This window comes from Argopecten irradians, chromosome 13 (genome assembly GCF_041381155.1).
Source record: "Argopecten irradians isolate NY chromosome 13, Ai_NY, whole genome shotgun sequence".
In the NCBI taxonomy this organism is placed as follows: Eukaryota; Metazoa; Mollusca; class Bivalvia; order Pectinida; family Pectinidae; genus Argopecten; species Argopecten irradians.
In genome coordinates, this window is record NC_091146.1 from 6,840,790 (window position 1) to 6,865,329 (window position 24,540).

At 37.5% G+C, this 24,540-nt stretch overlaps 1 pseudogene; it reads left to right on the plus strand.

Annotated features, from left to right (window-relative positions):
• Window positions 1–70: 70 nt before the first annotated feature.
• LOC138306518 (uncharacterized) lies at window positions 71–23,835 on the plus strand (annotated as a pseudogene).
• The last annotated feature ends 705 nt before the right edge of the window (window positions 23,836–24,540 follow it).

Sequence of the window (24,540 nt, forward strand, 5' to 3'; positions counted from 1 at the left end):
AATAATCATATCTGATTTGATTTAAGAATAATTTTTATCTTGTTGACATGGGATCAAATCAAGAGTTAGAATGGCTATATTACACATGAGACACATTCTATCGGTACACAAGGAATACTATCGTCTACAGGAGAAGACATTAGAGCTGGCAAAAGTCAGTAAACTACTTATGCTTGTTGACAAGGGACTTATATACAATATGCCCGATATATCCAAATGATCAAAACGCAGTATTTGTAGAATGTTATAATATGACATACTTACATTCATGTACTGTATGCTTGTATAAATTTAGGTTTGATTGATTAATTTAGGTGCAGACAAAAAAGACAAAAAGAGACAGGTAAACCCCAAACGGTTGCCTGATTTTGAAACGGAGGAACTTCCTGTACTGCCTCAACATACTTCAGGTACTCAGAACTTTACTATTACCCATTGGTTTAAATCTGCAATATGACATCATAAAATAGATTTCATAGACACAGTGGTTTCAAGTCCAGACTTTCACAAATACGTATACTGGGAAATCATATTTAAAAGAAGGATTTGCACGATTCATTTTAATTTCATTTCAATTTCAAATGAAACAAAGCAAAGTACTGACTAAAGTCCAGGGGATCCTCCAGTCTCACGGCCTACAGATCAGGGCTCGAGACAGAAAGAGAAAGTAAGTATTTATATGTATAAAATAATACTGCAGTATAATAGCGACCAAATCTTGTCAAGTACCATATATAATCCTCATCATTACTATATGCGATTACAGTCATTTGTTAGATTATATCATTTTATATTTTTGTTGCATTTGAGAACCAATCTGATTAAAATACAGATCCTTAATATCACTACGTTTGATAAGAGGATCTGAGAAAATCCCATTTGGGGTCATGTCCAGGTGACCTTTGGAAAAGGCCAATCAAATTGCTACTTGCAAAATTTTGACAGAGAATTTCAGGGACGAAATAGTTTGGAAAAACTGTCAGAATTATTTTGGTTTATGTAGTCATCTCGCCCATACAGTAAAAATAAGGATAGTTGTATATGTATACTGGGACGAAATATCGTTTTCAATGGATGTGACAAGGTGTTGAAAATGTATCGTATATGAAGACCACGTGGTATGAAGGTCATCTTGACGTGACCCCCTGTGGGATATTGTCAGATCCTCAATCTGATTAAAATACAGATCCTCATGATCACTACGTTAGATAAGAGGATCTGAGAAAATCCCATTAGGGGTCATGTCCAGGTGACCTTTGTAAATGGCCAATCAAATTGCTTCTGGCAAAATTTTGACAGTGAATTTCAGGGGACGAAATAGTTTGAAAATCTGTCAGAATTATTTTCGTGTACGTCGTCATCTCGCCCAAAGAGCACAATAAAGCTAATAGTATTTATATTTATATTTGGGGCGAAATGGCGTTGTTAATTAACAGAGCAATGTGCAGAAAATGCATTTGATCTGAATTACACGTGGTATAAAGGTCATCCGAACATTACCCTTTATCGGATTTTCTCAGATCCTCTATTGAACGGAGTGGTTATAAGGATCTGTATTTCAATCAGATTGTCAGATCCTTTATATAACGGAGTGGTTATAAGGATCTGTATTTTAATCAGATAGATTTGAGAACCTGGATAACCGTTTGAGTATGCCATATATCAAATGTGTGTGTGGTGTGTGTCAGTGTTTGAATTTGCTTGACACACCATTTTACTATATCTGACATAGAATATAAATACTGAGACTAGGTTTTAAATTGAAGTGAATTAGACATTACAAAACTATAGCATACTAAACAATATAGTTTTTTAAACACTTTTATGTTAGGTGTTTTCAAATATAAGATATTTTTAGCAGCAGGAGATAAATCCTCTAAAAAGGCCGGCAACATCAGTAGCTTCAGAGACAAACGCAGTAAAATAAACTTTATGATTGCCTTTGAAGTCGTGTCTTGGTGTTTTTGTAATGGCTGAATTGTATGAACTTGGTCTTTGAAGACCTTAACCATTTGTCTTTACGCTCTGTGATTTGCTTTTTGCTAAACCATAATTAATAGAACCATCTATTTTAAGATTTATGGCTGCAGATTAAACATTAGTCATTGTGTTTCAACTGTAACCTTTAACTTTTAATATATACTTATTTAGTTTAAATTTCAGACAATATGATCAGACCCAGTTGAAGCAGCAAATATCTGCCCTTCAGAGCACAGTTGCGTATTTAGAGGGCTCTCTGTCCAACCTCTGGAACTGGACAAGACAGGTACTTATTCTAAACTGCAGGTTTAATTATGTGAATTTTTAGCAAAATTTATAGCAAAGGCGTAAGCTATTTCGGATTTTGAAGAAGATATTTTGTATTTGTTAATGAGGTGGGAGGATGGTGTTACTTTTCTTTTCCCACTGATTTTACCAATCATTTCCCAAACTTTCTGTCGGATTCGATGGAGAGCAAAAGCTCTGAAGGTCTAAATTTTAAAATTGTTTTAGTTTGAGACAGTTGGCGATGCCAAGTACCGCCTCATAGCCGAATTTCTACCAGATCTATTGATAAATGAATCATTTGAGAGACGAAACTTTGTAGGTTTTGGCACGGATTTTGGTATGGTTTTTGTAGCGATAGAAGTGAGCGCTTCTGTGAAAATTTTAATGGGGTCATCAAGGTTCAAAATTTTATCCTCGATGAGCTCCTCTGCGCACAAGTTTTTAAAATGAACACAGTCCGCCTTATGTAGATTCCAACGAGGAATAGGCTCCTCAAGTTTTGGTGACCCTATGTTTTTTATTATAATTGGAAAGTGATCGCTCTCACAAAGATCATCGTTGACCCTCCAATCATAATCCAGAAGAATTGATGGATGGTACATTTTGTTTGTTTGTTTTGAGTTTTACGGCCCATCGACAACTAAGGTCATTTAGGGCCAAACTACAAGTCATGCATTAATATCAGGATAAAAGATCAGGGTAAGACAAGAAAAGTAAGGATTAAAACACAGATTGTAAACGTTTATTTGATAAAAAAAGGTTTGCATGGGATAAAATAGTTTTGGCTAAAACACACGAGATAACTCATGCACGATGTTGAGTTGATACGATGATATGATGACAAAACGTTCATATTTTATCTTAAATACCGATTTCTTTGAGATAATTAAAAATACGATTATGTCTCACGACTGTGCTCCACTGTGAGAGGAGAATCACATGCATTGCATGTGGGAGTATCCTCCCCTCTCAATAGATAGGAATGTGTAAAATATGTGTGTCTAGTTCGGAGCCGAGAGAGAACAACTTCCTCTCTGCGCTCTCTCCGTATAAATGTTTCTAGTCTTACTAAATGGTCTACCGTTCCCCTGCGGTTTCTAAAGCCGCTTTGCAAAGGACTTAAAATATTGTTTGATTCCAGGAACCAAACTAATCTAGTATTTATCATACGTTCCAAGAGTTTTACAAATGCAGCTCGTTAGTGAAATAGGACGATAGTTATTTGCATCAGTAGCATCCTTCCCGGGCTTCGGAAGGGGTACAATATTACATTCCTTCCAAGACTCAGGAATTTTGCAAGAAGAATAGACTTGGTTAAATATAGTTAAAAGACAGTTTAGTGAAGCGTCTGGTAATTGTTTTAAAAACAAATATGGAATTTCGTCTGGTCTAGCTGCCGAGTCCTTTATTTCTCGAGGGACTCGGGCAGTTCTGGTAGCTCGAAAGGCCTATTGTAACTTTCAGTATTGAAGGATTTAAAATTTGACGTCTCTTTTCCTTCTCTTTTTTAGCCCACCATCATCAGATGGTGGGCTATTCAAATCGCCTTTCGTCCGTGGTCCGTCGTCCGTCCGTCCTTCCGTCCGTCCGTCCGTCCTTCCGTCCGTCCGTCCGTCCGTTAACAATTCTTGTTACCGCTATTTCTCAGAAAGTACAGAAGGGAGCTTTCTCAAATTTCACATGTAGGTTCCCCTAGGGCCCTAGTTGTGCATATTGCATTTTGGGACCAATCGGTCAACAAGATGGCCGACTGGCGGCCATCTTGGATTTTGATAGTTAAAGTTTGTTACCGCTATTTCTCAGAAAGTTTTGAAGGGATCTTTCTAAAATTTCACATGTAGGTTCCCCTAGGGCCCTAGTTGTGCATATTGCATTTTGGGACCAATCGGTCAACAAGATGGCCGACTGGCGGCCATCTTGGATTTTGATAGTTAAAGTTTGTTACCGCTATTTCTCAGAAAGTACTTAAGGGATCTGTCTCAAATTTCACATGTAGGTTCCCCTAGGGCCCTAGTTGTGCATATTGCATTTTGGGACCAATCGGTCAACAAGATGGCCGACTGGCGGCCATCTTGGATTTTGATAGTTAAAGTTTGTTACCGCTATTTCTCAGAAAGTTTTGAAGGGATCTTTCTCAAATTTCATATGTTGGTTCTCCTAGGGCCCTAGTTGTGCATATTGCATTTTGGGACCAATCGGTCAACAAGATGGCCGACTGGCGGCCATCTTGGATTTTGATAGTTAAAGTTTGTTACCGCTATTTCTCAGAAAGTTTTGAAGGGATCTTTCTCAAATTTCATATGTTGGTTCTCCTAGGGCCCTAGTTGTGCATATTGCATTTTGGGACCAATCGGTCAACAAAATGGTCGACTGGCGGCCATCTTGGATTTTGATAGTTAAAGTTTGTTACCGCTATTTCTCAGAAAGTTTTGAAGGGATCTTTCTCAAATTTCATATGTTGGTTCTCCTAGGGCCCTAGTTGTGCATATTGCATTTTGGGACAGATCGGTCAACAAGATGGCCGACTGGCGGCCATCTTTGATTTTGATAGTTAAAGTTTGTTACCGCTATTTCTCAGAAAGTACTTAAGGGATCTTTCTCAAATATCATATGTTGGTTCTCCTAGGGCCCTAGTTGTGCATATTGCATTTTGGGACCAATCGGTCAACAATGATGGCCGACCGGCGGCCATCTTGGATTTTGATAGTTAAAGTTTGTTACCGCTATTTCCCAGAAAGTACTGAAGGGATCTTTCTCAAATTTCATATATAGGTTCCCCTAGGGCCCTAGTTGTGCATATTGCATTTTGGGACCAATCAGTCAACAAGATGGCCGACCGACTGACGGCCATCTTGGATTTTGATAGTTAAAGTTTGTTACCGCTATTTCTCAGAAAGTACTGAAGGGATCTCTCTCAAATTTCATATGCATGTTCCCCTTGAACCATTGTTGTGCATATTGCATTTTGGGAGTGATCGGTCAACAAGATAGCCGACTGGCGGCCATCTTGGATTTTGATTGTTAAAGTTTGTTAACACTATTTCCCAGAAAGTATTGAAGGAATCTTTCTCAAATTTTATATGTAGGTTCCCCTACGACCCTAGTTGTGCATATTGCATTTTGGGACAGATCGGTCAGCAAGATGATCGACAGGTAGCCATCTTGAATTTTGATAATTGAAGTTTGTTACTGCTACATATCTCAGAAAGTACTGAAAAGATCTTTCTCAAGGTTCATATATAGTATGTAGTAAAAGTTTGAAAAGCAGGGAAAAGATCCCTCTTTCTGTTGTCAGACATAGATCATTCTTTGGTGGGCGCCAAGATCCCTCTGGGATCTCTTGTTAAATTTTTGGAATGATTTTTGACAGATGAATGTTCAGCGAAATTTTTGGCAAAGGCGTCGGCTATTTCGGATTTAGTATAAAAGATTTTATTTCTGTTAATGAGGTGGGAGGATGGTGTTGTTTTTCTTTTCCCACTAATTTTGCCAATCATTTCCTAAACTTTCTTCGAAGATGTATTGGAGTTAATTTCAATCAGATTAAAGCACAGATCCTTATAACCACTCCGTTCAATAGAGGATCTGACAATATCCCATAAGGGGTCACGTTCAGATGAGCTTTATACCACGTGTACTTCAGAGCAAATGCAGTTTCTACACCTTACAACATCAAATGAAATCGTCTTTTCGCCCCAGTATACATATGCAATTAGCTTTGTTGTGCACTCCTGGCGAGATGACTACATACCCGGAAATAATTTGGACAGCTTTTATAATTTGGACAGCTTTTTCAAACTCTTTCGTCCCTAGTCAAGATTCTGGCAGTGCCAATTTGATTGGCAATTTCAAAAGGTCATCTTGACGTGACCCCATATGGGATGTTCTCAGATCCTCTTATCCAACGTAGTGATAATAAGGATCTGTATTTTTAGCCCACCATCATCAGATGGAGGGCTATTCAAATCGCCTTTCGTCCGTGGTCCGTCGTCCGTCCGTCCTTCCGTCCGTCCGTCCGTCCGTTAACAATTCTTGTTACCGCTATTTCTCTAAAAGTACTGAAGGGATCTTTCTCAAATTTCATATGTAGGTTCCCCTAGGACCCTAGTTGTGCATATTGCATTTTGGGACTGATCGGTCAACAAGATGGCCGACAGGTAGCCATCTTGGATTTTGATAGTTAAAGTTTGTTACGGCTAATTCTCAGAAAGCACTGAAGGGATCTTTCTCAAATTTCATATGTAGGTTCACCTAGGACCCTAGTAGTGCATATTGCATTTTGGGACTGATCGGTCAACAAGATGGCCGCCAGGTAGCCATCTTGGATTTTGATAGTTAAAGTTTGTTACCGCTATTTCTCAGAAAGCACTGAAGGGATTGTTCTCAAATTTCATATGTAGGTTCCCCTGGACCCTAGTAGTGCATATTGCATTTTGGGACTGATCAGTCAACAAGATGGCCGCCAGGTAGCCATCTTGGATTTTGATAGTTAAAGTTTGTTACCGCTATTTCTCAGAAAGCACTGAAGGGATCTTTCTCAAATTTCATATGTAGGTTCCCCTAGGACCCCAGTTTGTGCATATTGCATTTTGGGACTGATTGGTCAACAAGATGGCCGCCAGGTAGCCATCTTGGATTTTGATAGTTAAAGTTTGTTACCGCTATTTCTCAGAAAGCACTGAAGGGATCTTTCTCAAATTTCATATGTAGGTTCCCCTAGGACCCCAGTTGTGCATATTGCATTTTGGGACTGATCGGTCAACAAGATGGCCGCCTGGTAGCCATCTTGGATTTTGATAGTTAAAGTTTGTTACCGCTATTTCTCAGAAAGCACTGAAGGGATCTTTCTCAAATTTCATATGTAGGTTCCCCTAGGACCCCAGTTGTGCATATTGCATTTTGGGACTGATCGGTCAACAAGATGGCCGACCGGTGGCCATCTTGGATTTTGATAGTTAAAGTTTGTTACCGCTATTTCTCAGAAAGTGTTGTAGGGATTGTTCTCAAATATCATATGTAGGTTCCTCTAGGACCCTAGTTCTGCCTATTGCATTTTGCGATCACCATCTTGGATTTTGATAGTTTAAAGTTTGAAAAGCAGAAAAAAGAAGTGTAAGTTTGAAAAGCAGAGAAAAGATCCCTCTTTCATTTGTCAGACATAGATCAATCTTTGGTGGGCGCCAAGATCCCTCTGGGATCTCTTGTAATCAGATTGAGTTAATTTTTGAAACGTACTCTTTCCAAGTACTTTTCTTGTCGGACTTAATAGACCTTCGAGCTTTAGCTCTCCATATTTTAAAATTGTTTTAGTTTGAGACGGTTGGTGAAGCAAAGTACCGCCTCAGAGCTGCATTTCTACCAGATCTATTGATAAATGAATCATTTGACAGAAGGAACTTTGTAGGTTTTGGCACGGATTTTGGTATGGTTTTTGTAGCGATAGAAGTGAGCGCTTCTGTTAAAATTTTAATGTGGGTAAGCGAGTCAGAGGCAGGGTGTAAATATGTTGGGGCATTGGTGTTATAAAGACATTAGCTGTTTTTAGCTCACCTGGACCGAGGTGAGCTTATGGGATACCGCAGCGTCCGTCGTCCGTCAACAATCGACTTCTTCTCCATAACCGTTGATCGGATTTCAACAATATTTGACTGGTAGCATCCTTATGGGCTACTAACTGAAAATTGTACAAAAGATGGGCCTGATCCCCCGGGAGCCTGAGGGACGGGGCCAAAATGGGTCAATTTGGCTATTTCCATAAAAACGACTTCCTCTCTGAAACTAAGCAAGAGATAGCACTCATAATGCAATTGTAGTATCGTTATAGGGTGGGGATTCAAAATTGTACAAATGATGGGGCTGACCCCCGGGGGGCCTGAGGGGCGGGGTCAAAAGGGGTCAATTTGGCTATTTCCATATAAACGACTTCTTCTCTGAAACCAAGCATGGGATAGCACCCATAATGCAATGGTAGCATCCTTATAGGGTGAGGATTCAAAATTGTACAAATGATGGGGCTGACCTCCCGGGGGGCCTGAGGGGCGGGGTAAAAAGGGGCCAATTTGGCTATTTCCATATAAACGACTTCTTCTCTGAAACTAAGCATGGTATAGCACCCATAATGCAATGGTAGCATCCTTATAGGGTGGGGGTTCAAAATTGTGCAAATGATATGGCTGACCACTGGGGGCCTGAAGGGTGGGGTCAAAACGGGTTAATTTAGCTATTTCCATGAAAACGACTTCTTCTCTGCAACTAAGAATGGAAGAGCACTTATAATGTAATGGTAGCATCCTTATAGGGTTGGGATTTGAAATTGTACAAATGATAGGGCTGACCCCCATGGGCCTTAGATGGCAATAGATGCGAGGTCAAAAAGGTCAATTAGGCTACTACTTTCATATAAATTACTTTGTCTCTGAACCTATGTATTGGATAGCATATTTGTATGGTATCAATAGCATCATTGTATGGTTGTGATTCAAAATTAAACTTTGGGAGTCAATTTTGCTTATTTTTCTAATTGCCAGAGTCTTGTGATAATTACTAACAAAAAACCAGGTGAGCGATACAGGCCCTCTGGGCCTTTTGTTATTAATCCTCGTAATTCAACTTTCGATATGAAATAAAATTCACCTATAATCCCATCATATCATATACCAGTGACCAGTAAGGAATTGTCTTCAATGTAAGGTAAAAAATATTCAGACAGGATGGTTTTTGTGGTGTTCAGAGCATTTTAAAATTAATTACCCCATTTTCTGGAAATGGGATACAGGGCTAAGTAAACAACCTTTCAGTATTTTTAGTATTTCTCTTTATTTTTTTTTTTTATTTTTTTTTTTTTTTTTGCGAGTCGTAAACCTGTGATGTAACATTGTGGAACCTAGCAATAAATATGAGGAACTGGCAATATGGATTGGACATTGTTTTAAGTGATATTTATTATGTGTACGTATGGTAGTATGAAGCCATCTGTGAGGGTCGGTTGTATAGTTAGCAATCAAGATTAAAATACAGATCCTTATTATCACTACGTTTGATATGCCATATGAACAGTGGTTATAAGGATCTGTATTTCAATCAGATTGTATAGCTAGGCGCTATACTGGAGAAGGAGCTGGGAATCGACGAGGAGGACAATCAAATCAATAACATGATTAAGAGTCTAGTATCGGCATTACTCAAACACGTGGATACATTGGCAAAGAAAAGCTGTGTCGGATAAGAATGTGAACATCCTTCACTAAAACATCACATGGACGGTTGCCTTATGGAACAGTCAAATAAAATTGACAAGTTCTACGACTCGGCCAAAAAGAACCTGATTCGCATCACAGTTTTGGATAAGGTGTTGAAACTGAGCGAGGAAGATTATGACATTTGGCACTTTAACAACAAGTGTTGAAGAATAACCAGTGTGAAATCGTCAAAATGATGAATCTGCCTTATTACAAATGGAAATTTTTTCTGTATGTTGACAATGACAAGGAAAATTAATTTTATTTTTCGTGTGTACATTTTGTTTGTTTGATTAATTAACGTCCTATTAACAGCTATGGTCATGTAAGGACATACATTCGTTTGTTTGTTTAATTAAAGTCCTATTGACAGCCAGGGTCATGTAAGGACGGCCTCCTATGTATGCGATGTGTTGCGTGTATGTTGTGCGAGGTGCGTGTTTTAGGAGACTGAGGTATATTCATGTTGTGTCTTCTTGTATAGTGGAACTGTTGCCCTTTTTGTAGTGATATATCACTGAAGCATGCCGCCGAAGACACCAAGCAACACACCCCACCCGGTCACATTATACTGACAATGGGCGAACCAGTCGTCCCACTCCCTTTTTGCTGAGCGCTAAGCAGGAGCAGAAACTACCACTTTTATAGACTTTGGTGTGTCTCAGCCAGGGGACAGAACCCAGAGCCTTCCTCACAGTTTTAAATTCGTTAAATGTTGATATATTTGTTAATTTTTTTCAATAAAAACTGACAAGAATGTTTCAAATCTAAATTTCTTACAAGCTGGCAGCATAAATATCTACAAATGCATATCTCAAACTGTTCTTCAGAACTTTCTCTGGTCCCTTCAAAATGTTTTGGAAGGATACGATGCTATCGTTCTTGGCAGAGACGGGGTGTCCAGTGACACACGCCAACTTCCTCCGATTGGTCAGCAGAGCGTGGAACAAGATCAAGATAAATCCAGACTATCTCCGCTACATTTAGTTGTTTATTATAACTTTCCGTATCAAATCCATAGTCACTTACATATAAGAATACCTTAGCAAATTTACAACATTTTTAGCATCTCAAACTGTAAAAAAACGTTTGTTTCATTTCAATACTGTTCGCATAGAAATTCCAGTTGTATTATCTGTTTACGGACAATCGAGCCTTCGGGCCTTAGGATTAATGGAATTCGGACTAATGGTTTGTTTGATTTATTAACGTCCCATTAACAGCTATGGTCATGTAAGGACGGCCTCCCATGTATGTGGTGTGTTGCGTGTATGTTGTGCGAGGTTGGTGTCCTGGGAAACTGTGGTATGTTTGTGTTGTGTCTTCTTGTATAGTGGAACTGTTGCCCTTTTTATAGTGCTATTTCACTGAAGCTGGGCCGTAGGGTTATTAGGTGGTCACCAAATGGTGTGGGGATGTGGCGAAACAGTTTTTGGGCGGAACGTCTTAAATTTGTTTGTTTGATTAATTAACGTCCTATTAACAGCCATGGTCATGTAAGGACGGCCTCCCATGTATGCGGTGTGTTGCGTGTATGTTGTGCGAGGTGCGTGTTTCGGGAGACTGCGGTATACTCATGTTGTGTCTTGTATAGTGGAACTTTTGCCCTTTTTATAGTGCTATATCACTGGAGCATGCCGCCGAAGACACCAAGCAACACACCCCACCCGGTCACATTATACTGACAACGGGCGAACCAGTCGTCCCACTCCCTTTTTGCTGAGCGCTAAGCAGGAGCAGAAACTACCACTTTTATAGACTTTGGTGTGTCTCGGCCAGGGGACAGAACCAAGAGCCTTCCTCACAGGGGCGAACGCTCAACTAAAGGCCAAAAGTGAGGCGGTGCCAAGGGAGGCATTAGGAAGGATAAAGTCAGTTAGGAAGAATAGAAAAGATAAGATCCTAAATTTAGTCGCCTTTTACGATCATGCAATAGGGGCAGCAGGTACAATTCTAACGCCCTACCTGCAGGGCCAATATTACTATTGTGGTATAATTACAGTAAGGCCAATGGAGATCAAGCGTCCGAATGAGAGCTAGTGGGGGTGAGAGAGACGCTTTTAACAAGAGGCCCAGAGGGCCTGTATCGCTCACCTGGTTTGTAATGCCAAGTAATGTTCTGAATACAGGTTCATTGTTTCTTTTCTGAAGGAATTTTAATATTAACCTCTAAATCCCCTATTGGGCCCCACCCCTCCCGCCCCCAGGGGGTCAGCCAAAATTTATACAAGTTCTGTTCCCCTTCTTCCAAGGATGTTTATGGCCAAATTTGGTCACAATCCAAACAAAACTCTAGGACAAGAAGTGATTTATAGGATTTACCTCTATTACCCCTATTGGGCCCCACCCCTCCTGCCCCCGAGGGAACCAGAGCCAAAATTTATACAAGTTCTGTTCTCCCTCCCCAAGGATGTTTGTGGTCAAATTTGGTTACAATCCATGCAGAACTCTAGGACAAGTAGCGATTTATAGGATTTACCTCTATTTCCCCTATTGGGCCCCGCCCCTCCTGGCCCGGGGGGGGGGGGGGACAGAGCCAAAATTTATACAAGTTCTGTTTCCCCTCCCCCAAGGATGTTTGTGGCCAAATTTGGTTACAATCCATGCAGAACTTAAAGGATAAAGTCAGTTAGGAAGAATAGAAAAGATAAGATCCTAAATTTAGTCGCCTTTTACGATCATGCAATAGGGGCAGCAGGTACAATTCTAACGCCCTACCTGCAGGGCCAATATTACTATTGTGGTATAATTACAGTAAGGCTGGTTTGTAATGCCAAGTAATGTTCTGAATACAGGTTCATTGTTTCTTTTCTGAAGGAATTTTAATATTAACCTCTAAATCCCCTATTGGGCCCCACCCCTCCCGCCCCCAGGGGGTCAGCCAAAATTTATATACAAGTTCTGTTCCCCTTCTTCCAAGGATGTTTATGGCCAAATTTGGTCACAATCCAAACAAAACTCTAGGACAAGAAGTGATTTATAGGATTTACCTCTATTACCCCTATTGGGCCCCACCCCTCCTGCCCCCGAGGGAACCAGAGCCAAAATTTATACAAGTTCTGTTCTCCCTCCCCAAGGATGTTTGTGGTCAAATTTGGTTACAATCCATGCAGAACTCTAGGACAAGTAGCGATTTATAGGATTTACCTCTATTTCCCCTATTGGGCCCCGCCCCTCCTGGCCCGGGGGGGGGGGGGGACAGAGCCAAAATTTATACAAGTTCTGTTTCCCCTCCCCCAAGGACGTTTGTGGCCAAATTTGGTTACAATCCATGCAGAACTCTATGACAGGAGCGATTTAAAGGAAATGTTGACGGACGAACGGACGGACGACGCGCCATGACATAAGCTCACCGGCCCTTCGGGCCAGGTGAGCTAAAAACAGGAGACCGATTTGAGACATTGAACAAGCAACACCACGCATCACTTAGCTCTGTATAGCCTAGTACATCAACAGACCACAACAGCTAACTGGTAAGGAAATACCATATTATTGACAATTAAAATTCCCCCAATTTAGATATGTCTAACAATCTGATTGAAATACAGATCCTTATAACCACTCCGTTCTATATAAGATCTGACAATACCCGATATGGGGTCACGTTCGGATGACCTTCTACCACGTGTATTCCAGATCAAATACATTTTCTACACATTTCTACGTAAATTGTTAACGCCATTTCGTCCCAGAAAGCATATACATTTAGAATTGTTGTGCTTTTTGGGCGAGATGACTACATACACGAAAATTATTCGGACAGTTTTTTCAAACTAGTTCGTCCCCAGTCAAGATTCTGGCAGTGCCAATTTGATTGGCCATTTCCAAAGGTCATCCTGACGTGACCCCTAATGGGATGGTCTCAGATCCTCATATCGAACGTAGTGATAATAAGGACCTGTATTTTAATCAGATTGATATGTCTACATGCCTCTACCATATATCATTGCTGTTAATGATATATAACTTTAAATATCCTGTTCACAAGGTGATTTTCAAAACCAGGGGTCATGCTATAAGGCATCGTGCTAAAAATTAAGGTCCCTGTAAAATTTATAATAATGGCCGAGATTTCCCACCTCAACAGGTCCATAATTGATATTATATATATATCGATGTATTTTGTGGCTTTGCCATTTATAACGGTATATACAACAATGATAATAATAATAAATAGCAAATACACTATGTAACACTCGAGTGATCCTATGGTTTAGCTTATTGACATACTTCAATATATTCTCTCATAACGCCATTAATTTGCTGAACACATGTTTTTCTCATGATCCTAGCATGTAAATAGGGCGAAACAACCTATGACAAATAGTTTTAAGGGCGAAACATACGATGGCCGAGGTGAGCCACGTACTCACAACCATAAGTTGGATATAGTTGTACATACAAACTTGACATAGTTAAGAACTTACTTGTCGACACACACATATAAGTAGTGTAGTTGTAGACAGCTGATTTTTTTTACAAAGTTACTTGTCGACACACACATATAAGTAGTGTAGTTGTGGACATTTAAAACTTGAAAACGTTACTTGTTGGCACACACATATAAAGTAGTGTAGTTGTAGACATTTAAAACTTGTCATAGTTACTTGTCGACACACACATATAAGTGATATTGTGTTTCCCACGATACTTGTAATTCATTTGTTTTACTTGATGACCTACTGACCTTTTCCTAGTGGACTAAATTCAAGAATGTAGCCTATTCATTTTAAAAAGGAACGGGTTAGGAGTCCGTCGTATCCTTGTTAGATTAGTCATTGGTTATCTAAGGTTGCAGCTAGCGTTTGAAACTATATTTGAGGTAAGCATTCATCTTATTTTTGTCCTTTGTATTCAGTCATATCTATCTCGCAGTCACACAACACCTCCCTTGTTAATTACTATATTTTGTGTTCTTCTTGACACGGTTTCATGCATGCTTTGAAAATGGATAACGATATAATCTGCCATCTAGAAAGTGTTAGTTATAGTTAATCTAAGCAACATTAATCTCACATTTACAAATAACTCAAAGGTGTGGTATACTAGTGTTTTTCACTCGTCAGTTTCATATCGATGAATTGTATATTTTAGATTATCGTTGGCAGCATTGGTATGCATGTGCATACGTTTAATTGAAGATAAGTACTTGACGTGTTGTCGCAATAAACCTTCAGTAAAAATCTGACGTATAATACAGTAAAATTGTGAATAGTTTTCCATTTTTTTCAGTTAAAGCGAATAGTCGGGCAAGTGACTGTAAAATCGGTAAAAATGGTATTAATATATCCGGTATAATTTCTTATGAATTAGAAAAATAAAACTTTCCGTCAAAATCGCTGTACATGCGAAGAAAATAATAATATCTATGGGAATCCTAAAAGTCCTCCCGGACGGCTAAGAGTGCAGTTCAATCTTAACGCATGCGCAACACCCACCACTCTCCGTATGTAAACAAAACATTGTATTGAACCAAAATGTTTCCGCCAAAACAAACCAACTGACTCACCTAAAATGCGAAAGAAAGGCAATGGAGCAGCGACAATCCCAACAACTGACTCGGTAAACATTACGACGCATGGAGAGTGTTAATACAACTTGTTATAGTGAAGAGAACAGTTCAAACGAGCACGCGGCTCCGTACCGCTACTGTAACAGTTACGTACCTAGGCCTACTACGTAACCCGGTATCTCCCTGCTCAGCTGATTGTGAGTGAGTCTTCGTATTTTTGATCATTATGTAAATAGTCCCTAGCAGTATTTTTTTCATAAATGAGTGGTCACATATGGTCACATGTTTCATACCTGTTCCCCAATCGCGTAAAACGTAACCCTGGGGTAAATAGCGGTTCTTTAGTGGGGCCTCTTTAGGGGAAATGAATGCCCTGTAATACTACCGGTCAATTCATACAGTTCTGATGTATATATTTATAGATTTTTAATTTGTAAATTTTTGTTCTGTACATGTTCTGGTAGTGTTATACACATACATTGTATATAAGATTTACATTGTAGGTTAATTGGTAAAATTGTATTGTATATGTTCTTGATATACACATATACATATGTACATGTAGGTTTTAGCTTGTTTCTTTAGATATATTTTGGAAGACACATACAGTATTATTTCTGGTCATAATAATAAATAGTGTTTGTATATTTATTACAACTGTACCTGGTTCATGTGTATATGACAAACTTTACAGAGTTGAAATGTACTGCAGTCCATGTATCATTTATAATTATTCTGAATTTTTTGTTGGAACTATAGATAATGAATTTTGTATCTTTTTTGAAACAATATTTGATTCTATCAAATGCATCAGTGACACATTCACAACTTCAAAAATGTTTTCTCTAAAATAAAAAAGACCTGTAGAATGAACCTACATTTATTCATTTATATATGTTTGAAATTGATCATTTCAATTTTTTGTCATATTCAACAGATATAAAAAATTGCTGGTTCTTTTTTTCAGGCACCATGCATGCATAGTGACATGAATACAGAAAGTTCATCCCTTGGACCTGTATACAAGTGTATGTATACATATACATACAATTAGCATCATATGAAGACTGAAGAATGTTGATTTGAGTGCTCTTGAAAGTAAACTTTTTCCAATATGGACCTAGAAGATCATGAACAGAACATTTAAACAGTATTAATTTATTAAATGTTCCTTTCAACTGTAATCATTAAATAAAATTATGATGCAATACTTTTTCATTGTTTAACTTTGTAGAAATATTTGTTTATATTAGTCCTCTAGATCCAGTGATTATAATTCTTGCATCCATATGCCTGCCCATTTGTTTGTCAGGGCTTGTGAGATAGCTTTTCAATTACTTTTAAAATATAAGGATTTTTTTTACATATAGCAATATAGATAACATGTCTTAGGATTTCTAAATTCTACTTTACAAGAGAGTAGACTCAACATATAAATAAATTAATAAAACCATAAAACTAGCAAGTTATCTGAAATGTTAAAAATCTTTTTGTCTGAACCAAATTTCACATTTATTGTCTATGTGTAACTTGTACATAGACCATTTATGTATGAATACTGTAGTAACAGTGATTACAAACACATAGACTAAAATGTAGTATGTAGTACTATGTACATCTGTCTTTGATTTGAGTTCTAAACAAAAAAGTGGTACCTATTGGGAAGTTGTGACTTGGGCGGAGGGTGAAATACAGAAGAAATAGCTACACATGGAAAAAAGAAAGATATACAGTACCATATGGATTCAAAGTTGCTCCAAAATCAATGAGACTAAATAACCAAAAAAAAAGCCATGTAAACCCCAAATATGCAATGACCAGATCAATGATAAAGCACCCTTCCACTTCCAGTTATCTGTAGCTATTTCTTCTATATTTCAACCCCCCACTCAAGTTACAACTTCCCAACCTCATGATTCTTCTGTCTTTTAGCCCCCCCCCCACCCCCCCCCCCCCCCCCACCCACCCCCCCAACACACACATACCTGATTGATTGTCATGTTATTTCAGGTTCCTATTCAGGTATTATTCCTAAAAACCTAAAAGGGTATACACACTGTGTACTCTCAAAGGAGGGGAACCACTTCATTCAAAAATGGAATTTACAATTTCATCTTAATTTTGAAATTTTCAATTTAATTATTAATTACTGGACTATTAAAACAGTATAGAACCCCTCGGCTACAGACAAAGTACTGTGGTACACATTTCTCTTAATTAATTACTTTTCTTCAACTCAATCATCTTTTTCTCCAGAGCACAAAAAAGAACAGGAAACAACAGAAAAGGAAAGTAACATACATGTAGGCCTATATGTTTTCTGGAAATATATATGATGTGTTAATTCTCACAGCATAGGCCTACATGAATGTGAAGAATTAAATATTATCAATGTTTGAGAGAATTTCCTAGTTGTAATTCTATAGCAGCTACATGGAATGTACGTTTACATATATACATTGTACGATACATATACATCATAAAAGTTTCTTTCCTTCCAGCTGGACATTCATGTCATCTCTCTCCAGAACTCAAATATTGTTTACAAAAAAAAAAAAACCAACCAGAGACATAGATAATTTAATTAAATCTCTGCAAAAAACTACACGAATAATTGAACACATATATTGTACTTGTAAAATATCTATGTATGAGCTAATTTATTTTCACATCTTTGACAGCTACATGCATGGACGTTCTATGGAACATTTTCGTGTGGTTTTAATGGGAAATTATGTTACGATTATTTGTATTTAACCTTCATGATTCGGTTGATGTAAAATACGACGAATGCTATGCTGCAATAATTGCCCCTCGCCGGGGCCCCATCTCTGCATCGGCCGAATATTTGTGTCGATTTCCATGTACAAGATGCTTTTATCGAAAAATGATTACAAAGCATTGTCATTAATGTAAGAATACTTCATTTGCATCAAATGTATCATCTCAAAACAACAATTCGCATACCGCATTAGTGGTTTATCACACGAAACGAAACCGACACGACTGAGAAACACATGTCCATGTTGACATTTCCACGCAGCCTCGTTTTCAAAGAGTTTGGAGAATTTATATTTAGAACTGTGCTAAATTTACGCACGGGGCTTCCCCAAAATTTCAATGGTCAAAACTGGACACCGTAAGCAGAACTTGACCATCATTATGGTATACAATGACTTTTGGAAGGCCAAAGAACGCATTTAGACTGGTTTCCTTTGCCCGACTATTCACTAATCAAACAAACAAAAGCAAGGAACAATTACTAACTTACTTTGAAATGTTCGATCCTATGCTTCATCAAAAGATTTCAACTTTCACACTGCGGTAATAAATCTGGACCAATCATACATTTCTTTTTATGAAATAATACATTAGAATTACACTTTAAAACTGGAATGTTCATTGTATCTAGTTTTTTTATTCGCGAATTTAAAACAAAAAAATATCGAAATTTGGATTGAATTAATTTTAGATGCATAAATATACTAAACAGAATGTTGAATACTTAAAAGATGAAGGAAAACATTTACTGGATGTTGTTTTTAAAGAAACGCTATCATACAAGTTTTCTCTATTTATTTTACAGCAAGAAATGCTATTTGCAACGACTAAAAAGATGTGTAATTGCAAGCCAGGAAAGGGACCAACAATGCATTCTGAAACTTGAAATAAAGTCTAAAATACAGGTAATATTTATGCGGATGTGTTGATATATGTTCATTTTTGTTAATTGGTATATACTCAGAAATCGATTTGCAGGAATACAGATCAAGACACAGTAAATATTAGATAAGGAATATTGAGTTTTATCTGCAGGGTGTGAAAGGCCCGAGGTTCGATCCCCCGCATCTCCACATATATTTTTTGGCCCTGCAGTAGGGCGTTAGAATTGTACCTGCTGCCCCTATTGCATGATCGTAAAAGGCGACTAATTTAGGATCTTATCTTTTCTATCCTTCCTAATGCCTCCTTTGGCACCGCCTCACTTTTGGCCTTGAGTTTGAGCGTTCGCCCCTGTGAGGAAGGCTCTGGGTTCTGTCCCCTGGCCGAGACACACCAAAGTCTATAAAAGTGGTAGTTTCTGCTCCTGCTTAGCGCTCAGCAAAAAGGGAGTAGGACGACTGGTTAGCCCGTTGTCAGTATAATGTGACCGGGTGGGGTGTTTTGCTTGGTGTCTTCGGCGGCATGCTTCAGTGATATAGCACTATAAAAAGGGCAAAAGTTCCACTATACAAGAAGACACAACATGAATATACCGCAGTCTCCCAAAACACGCACCTCGCACAACATACATGCAACACAACCGCATACATGGAGGCCGTCCTTACATGACCATAGCTGTTAATAGGACGTTAATGAATCAAACAAACAAACAAACAAAGCATTACCACGTATGCCGACGACCATTGGTTACAGATTCATGACTGACTATCTTCGAAGGGAAGGGATTGCATGTTCGAAGGTAAAAAAAGTTTAATGTTTTCCTTGTAATGAGGGGTGGCTGGCCTTTTTCCGTGTAAACAACCACTTCTCTGAAACTTTGAATGACACTCATATTCCATTTGTAGCATCCTTATCGGGTGGAATTCGAAATTGATCAAATACCCCAAGGATGTATTCACTTATAAATCCTTGAATACCGTTAAAACTAGAAAATAAGACGCGGCTTATTTTCTTTAATATTAAGAGATTACAAGCTTATTTTCAAGTACCGTTTTAATTTTCGAATAAGACGGTACTTGAAAATGGCTAACTTTCGAGAGTGGTTTAGTGGTAATCAGTTATGGTACGGTATGGATTTTATTTAAGAGGTTTTTATTTATATATTCATTACATTTGAGTTAACTCCCTTACTTTCCCTTTTTGTTACAGAAAAATGTCAATATCTTTAACAAGATTTATGGCAAAGAAAATGCAAACAACTTAACATATTGTAACCAATGTACGGATTAAGTTTAGGGTTATAAGAATCATGTTCAAATATCGCGCTGTCACTAAAATAAATTAATATCAGTATTGCTTCAGCGATTCTCGGACTGCTTGTTTCACTGCTGTCATCCCAATGATATGTGGTTTGATCAATTTGAAATTAAGAGATTGTTTATGAAAATAACTAATAAAACTCCTGTGAGCTGAGGACTTCTTGTCTATTCGATAAATATGTATAAAATATATATAGTTCTTGTGTTCTGGCTAATTTCATATTAAGGGATACCGTAATGAAGATTATGAGAGAAACGGATAAAGAAGGCGTCGATGCTCACCGCCGTCGAAGAATAAAACGTAAAGTGTGTACATGAGCATGGGTCCCAAATCATGTTTGGCATATGGATGGGTAAGTTGGTTACAGCTTTCATCGTGAATATTGATTGGTTTGAAATATTTTAGCCAAATTATTTAATTTTGCACTCTTTTTTCTGAAAACGTGGTTTCCTAAAATTAATATCAAATATAACTTACAAATAGGAAATAGTAATATAGTATGTTACCAAATAATATCACCTTTATTCTAATTGGTTAAAATCCACGCTCGTTAAATGCGATATATATACCATCATTCCACATGTTGATATCACTCTAGGATATCACCTCCCCTAAAAAAGTTTGGGTATTGACTGTTGGACGGTAAAAATGCAAAAGCTTATGTGACGTCAATTACGAACACAATCGAGAATCAGAGATAATTCCAACATTCAAATTTCTTTCGTGTTATCAGACATATTTTTGCCATATTAGTTGGTAGGAGTTTTGGAATTTTGCATTCGCACACATGTAAGTCAAAGAGAAATTTTACTGGTTTATTTGTTGTTTTCTCTTAGAACCAAACCAACATTTTTAATTATATACTAGTAACGTGACGAGGAGTGAATACAACAATTCCACATAAGTATCTATTTACAAACTTTATTTACATTATATACTTTAAGTCTGAAGCCACATAATCAAGCCTAGCCCAAAACAGTACGGGAGACAAGCCCCAAACTCCTATTCAAACTCTCAATGTACCTTAATGCTAAAACTCGCCAAAATAATCCTACTTGTTCCTTATATAACCTTATAGTACCCTTATACCCAGAACTCTATCTATAGCTAGACCTAAACTAAAATAAGGAGAGGGGCATTTTATAACGGAATGGCCCGTATCTGAGAGATTGGACCTAAAATCTACATAAATCTCTACTTGACCTGGGGAGGGGGGAGGGGGACATTATAGATACAGAGTGCTCGTGGTGTTCTTGGGATACAGTCTAGGTTTCAGAGCTAAATTTTCATTAATCACTCCAAGCCCCAGAGAGCAACTGCTAGCCCAGCAACTTTTATCTGCTGCGTACCTAATTTATTGTAACTGTCCCCTAACACCCATCCCCTCCCTTATTGGACCCTAATGATATAGGAATATTAGTTCTACTACAGATTATATGCTAATTACTACATAACTAATGACTATTAACTACGAATTCTACAATATCAGTTTCACAATTGTAAGACTTGTTTATGAATCTAACTATAGTATTTTCTGATTATTTTCAGAATAAGAAAAAAAACAAACTTATGATTAAAAATGTATAACATGAACATTTAGATATCACACCTCTGATCAGCCCTTGGTCATTTAGCGCTCTTGCCAAAATCTGGACAGCCAGGCTGAAAAGGGGTATGCTAATGTAATAATCTCTAAATATATGATGTATTATAGAAGTTCCAATGCAAGTCAAGCATAAAACTTGCCTTGCTATATTTAGAAAACACACTACGAATCACAAAGAGGCGACATATGGAAAGATAATAGATAATGGTCATTGCAGGCCCGGCTTCATTTGATCCATCAAACTTTTGATCGAAAACATCCATACATGTAATTATATGGTAATTGTCAAAAGTTAGTCGCCATGGAATCCTCAAACATGGTACTATTCTTCAATCCTCAATCTTTTTTACTTTTTATTTATCACTTTCACATGAAAACGAGAACCGTTTTATTTACTTTTTATTGTTTATAATATTTGTGTTCATAAGTCGTGTTTTCATGCAATATTTCCCCCATTTCTTTAGGTATGACAAACTAAAACCATATGGATTTCCCAATTCACGGATGGTCATAGATGGGTAAGTGAATGCAAGAGAAAATATGCAATATCAAATTTACTATATAACACTATATTACGCCGAGAGTGAAAAACTATGATGACTATTCATATAAATGCAAAAAATATATATTATGACTAGGTAGCGTCGATAACAAACAAAATGTTATAGTCGTGTGTGTTTTGTCAAGAGTTAGTAGAAATTGCTTCTTCATTCTATATAATTATTTCATTCTTCTTATTTTAGGTTTTCTAGAAGAATTGTATGGCTTGCTGTTGCTTATACCAATAATGATCCGCGAGTGGTCGCCCAGAACTTCCTGACGTGTGTTAAGAAATTGAAAGGGTTCGTCAATAAAGTTAGCGTTTATTCCAGAACATCAAGCATTGGTATTATAAGGAAATTCATTTTAAACTAACATTTAGTACCCGTATCCTATATGATTTGACATTTTTCTCCCTTTACACTTATGGGGATTTGTTTTGTTGTAAAGATAAAAACACTAAATTTTCCATCAAATAGGGTGTCCATTGGTTGTACAAGCCGATCCAGGCACAGAGAACACGCACATTGGTGCAATTCAGTGTACATTTACGCCATGAAGCTACAGACTGTTTCCAAGGGATATCTAGCTTTCATGTAGTGAAATCGACTCTTAATCAGGTAATATAATTTGAAACATATGAAAGAAGAAGCAGAGTGGATAATATTTAAAATTCAAAAGAAAATTGATATATAATATTTTAGCGTTAAAAGATCACTTCCCTATATTTCAGCGAATTGAAGCTTGGTGGAGTACGTTCCGCCGACAAAGAAGTGACTGGTGGATTCAGTTCTTCAAAGATCTTGCTGCAATGGACTTGTTTCGTAAAAACAACGATTTTGACCTGTAAGTATGACAACTTAGATTATATATTAAACAAATAAAAAAGAATAAAGTGTTAATATTTTTAAAAATATTAACACTTTATGGAGGAATGTTTTTGTGTGTTTTATGCTTACATACTACTATGGTGAAGATGTTGTTCACAGAAAAGGCTCCAGTACTATCCATCAACCAGTGCCTTTATACTATTGACATTAAGAAGGAGAGTAGAATTTAAACAGAAAACATGATATTCACTATGCTTCTGCGAATGAACCATGCAATGTATCTCCTTTTTATAAGAATTATACAGTATTGGATATGTCTGAAACGTCATACGTTTGTGCAAATTAAGTTTTTTATGTGATGAAACAAGTTTTGAGTGTATTTTATCATGCTATTATTTATTCGTGTTAGGTATATATCATCCGTTTTTGCTTCATGCCACTTCTGCAGAGAGAACTTGATGACCTTGTGGTACAATGGAACAGTCATTACATTGCGCAAAGTCGACAAGCAACATGTCCAGGAGGTCGACCAATAATCTATTTCAACTTCCAATTTTAATTGCAAGGTAATTGGTTGTGTAAATAATAGGATTTTTGTTTATAATTCAGGACAGTGCTATTCAGTTTTCTGAATTTTTTAAATTAAATGCTGTGGTATTCATTATCCCATCTTTACATCATACTTTCACTATTTGCAGGGTGCTACAAATTGTCTTCAATACCTCACACAAGAAGATGCTGACTTTGTTGATGCTATGGCGTTCCCCAGTAACGCTGCAGGTCGGTGTTCGGGAAATGTTTGACTCGTTCGCCTCAAGCATATTTGAGAGGCATCAGTGGGCGACGACCGCTTTCTAACCCGGATGACGCCTTGCTCCCAATATACAAACATTGAATGCAATTTGAAAAAATATGCATAGTGAAGCTGTTAATCGTTGTTACTAAAGGTTGACCATAACCATCTTACCACTTCATCATTCTTTTTAAAAGTGTTCCCAACATCCAAAATTCATTCTCTTAAAGGACAAAGAATGCTGAAAAACTGTGCCTCTTACACATTTATGTGTTATTCTAACTAACAGGTATCCGGGATGAATTGAATCATTTGCAATTGGGAATGTCTTAAGTTAAATACTAAGATGTATTCTACTTTATCTTTTGATTTCATTTTAAACTGTCATTTATTTGTTATATAAAAAATAAATTGACAAGCAGATTTATAATGAAAACTCGCTAACTCAATCTTTCTATAATGTGATGTAATGGAAATATAAACGATTCTTACCAAATTATAATTAATCGCTTACTTGTAAAAATCTTCTTGATGTAAATTTATGATTATAGGTTATTTCGTTGATGTTGGAACATGAGTTTCTTTTAAATTTCAAGATCTTAAGTATACCGGGCAACTACAGACGGTCTATTTCAAACCCCATCGGATAGAGATATATGCACTTCCGGTGAGGGTAAGATTTCTCTGTCTTACCCAGGGCAAAACAGCCGCACGAGTAGAACATGTTCACGTGATAAACCGAAAGTTTTTGTAAAACGTCATATCTCATA